The sequence below is a fragment of the Triticum aestivum genome, chromosome 2D (assembly GCF_018294505.1).
Source record: "Triticum aestivum cultivar Chinese Spring chromosome 2D, IWGSC CS RefSeq v2.1, whole genome shotgun sequence".
Taxonomy (NCBI): Eukaryota; Viridiplantae; Streptophyta; class Magnoliopsida; order Poales; family Poaceae; genus Triticum; species Triticum aestivum.
Window position 1 is genome coordinate 70,926,054 of NC_057799.1, and position 2,919 is coordinate 70,928,972.

A 2,919-nucleotide genomic window follows, 5' to 3' on the forward strand; every position below is an offset into this window, starting at 1 on the left:
ATATCGGAGAGTAGGAATTCTTTTTTACTCCTCAGCCCCTTCGTCGCTCCGGTGAGGAATCTTGATGTAGGTGATTTGACATTACTTCTCTTCCCCTTCAAATTTTCCTTAGGATCACGCGGTTAGTTTTCCCATCATTGGTTCTCATCTCTTTTCATCCGGTGCATTTCTCGTCAAGTTGACTCGAGCCTCTTCATCTTTGCCAGGTTCAATCCTCAGTTGTTTTATTTTCCCACCCGCCCACCCTTTTTCTTCTCGGAGCCGGAGTCTGTAATCGAGTATCCATCCTACTCGTGCGAAGTCTTTGCTTTCTTTCACCTGGTGTTTTCTCTTCAAACTATTCGTCGATTCCCCCTTCCAAGTTGCCTTTATTTTTCCCGCCCTCCCACCCTCTTCTTCCCGGAGCCTGAGTCTCTTTCGAGCATCAATTTCATTCATGCGGAGCCTCTTCAGTCTTTCGTAAATTATTTCAACCGGTGAATTCTTGTCTCGGTGGACATTCTTCATCTCTTTTTCTTCTCCGGCAGATTCTATTCAAATTTTCGGTAGTGATTATATTTTTTCCCTCGGATCAAAAGTTTCCCGTTGCTCGTTCACTTCTCATCATTTAATCGTTCCGGAGTGATGAAGACATCTCAGGAGATTCGTTTGTGTTCCAATCAATTCGAGGTTATCACCTCATTCATATATTTCGATTGTTCCGGTGCATCATCTCCTTTACAATCCTTTCCAACGGTGTTTTCTTTTAGTGGGCCCTAACCCACAGGTCTTTTCCCAGGATCTTACCCGACTCTTCTAAGTTTTCCGGAGTTATTCTCAAATTATTTTCGAGGTTTGACGTAAGAATGAATTTCATCAGTCACATGCCTTCTCCAAGATTGTTTTCAAATTCCTTTCATTGTTGGCTGAACCTCTTCGTTTTTCATTCTCCCGGAGTATCTAAGTAATTTTGGTGATGTTTCTCGTCGTCATCTGAAGATCAAAGAAGAAGAGTTCCTTCTAAATCTTGCCCGTTCTCTCGAGGGTGGTTCTAGCCTCTTGTTATCCTCTCGAATTATTCCATTTGTCAGATATTCTTTTCTTACCCATCCGGAGTATGTCAGAAGTCGTTTTTCCCGTTTCTTTTCACCAGAGGCCATCATTCCAGAAGAATTATTCGTCCTCACATTCCAGTTGTCGTTCTCTTTCATCCCAGCGTTTCGTTCAAGTGCTCTTTAATCAGATCAAGTTCTTCTCGTTCTCTTGTATCTAAATCCCCTCTAGCATATTTGTTCTTCTAATTCTTTCCGGTGATTCATTCTCTTTCATCAGTCATGTTTGAATTCTTACGGTGGTTCGTTCAAGATTCTTTTTCTTTGATTATCACATTAATTCATTCGTTTTTCCAATCCTACCGGTGGTTCATGAAGACCTTCCCAAACTTCGCTCTATATCCCCCCTTAATCCTTTCCAACGCGAATAAGTAATATGCAAATCCATTGCTTCTCATCAATTTAATTGGTGAAGGATGCGCATAACATAATTCTTATTCTTCTTGCTTCTAGTTGATTAATCCCTTCCTTCGGAATTTGTTCGTGTTGAATATATTCTAATCCCAAGTGTTTTCATTTTTTCCGGACTTCCAAGTTTTTCTTTCTCATATCATCACGAAGCTCCATCTAAATCATCGCAAGGCGTCATCTTATTCTTTCCATCCTTGAATTCTATCTCATCATCCTTTTGTAACCGGAGTTCTTCATGGTGGTTCGTCATGATTTAATTCATTCTTCAAGTGTTCATCAAGATTCTTGTTGGAGGAGTTCAAGTATCTTTTCTTCTCGCGTCTCGAAGTGCAAATAATTCTCCGTTTTCTTTTGTAGTGGAGTTTTGCATTTCTTCGTTCTTCTCAGCTATCCAATCATTTCCGTGTGGCCGGGTTATCACCTTATGATCTTGAGAGGTTACCTATAAGACCAAAACAAGCTTATTCTTTTCGTGGTTGATTTTCTCAACAACTACATCCCATCCTTCCTTCTAAGTTCTTTTCATTCAATCCTTTCAATTCAACTCATGTTCTAATCCTCGTCATATTCTTCGTTCCTCTTTTCTACCAGAGTGCTCTCAATTTTTGTTCATCTTCTCTCTTGCGTTTCTTGTTTCACCTCATCCCTTTTTCCCTTCCGTCTCGGTCCTAAGATCTCGGGACGAGATCTCTTGTTAGTGGAGGAGTGTTCTAACGCCCCAGATTCGATGCGCCAGATGTCTTCCAGTTATTCGTTGTTGTTGCCATGTCATTTTCTTGCGTGTTGCATTTTGCCATGTCATCATCTACATTTCGTCTGCATGTTTTTCAAAACTTCCATCCGGTCCTTTTCCCCGTTGTCCGTTTCGCGATCCGACACTCTCCCACACGCGCCTGTCGCCCCTCTCAGACCTTGTTTTGTGAGAGGGATAAAAACGTTCTTGGAATGGGTCGGTATTTGCCGAGTGGCCTTGGTATAGCACCGACAGACCGCCCTTCAAATTTCGTTCCATTTGGAGGTCGTTTGATGCCCCATCGGTTAACCACGTAGCCCGAAACCCCTTATTTTGTGCAGCCCAACAACCCTCCGAATCAGCCCACTAACCCAGCAAACTCCCTTCCATGCTCTCGGTCGTTCGATCACGATCGTGTGGGCGAAGACCGCACCTCATTTGGACTCTCCTACCTCCCTCTACCTATAAATATGCCCTCCCCGTCCAGATTCGCAGTCTAAACCCTAAAAATCCCCTCCCCGCGCCGACGGACACGTCCGCCCGCGCCGGACGAAACCGCGCCGCCGCCCCACGCCCAATCAGTGCCCGCCACCAGTCCTCCAACGCCGTCCCCGCGCCGCCGGCCCGCGGAGCCCATCCGGGGCCCGCGCGGGCCCAGATCCCGCCGCCGCTCGGCCCGAGCGC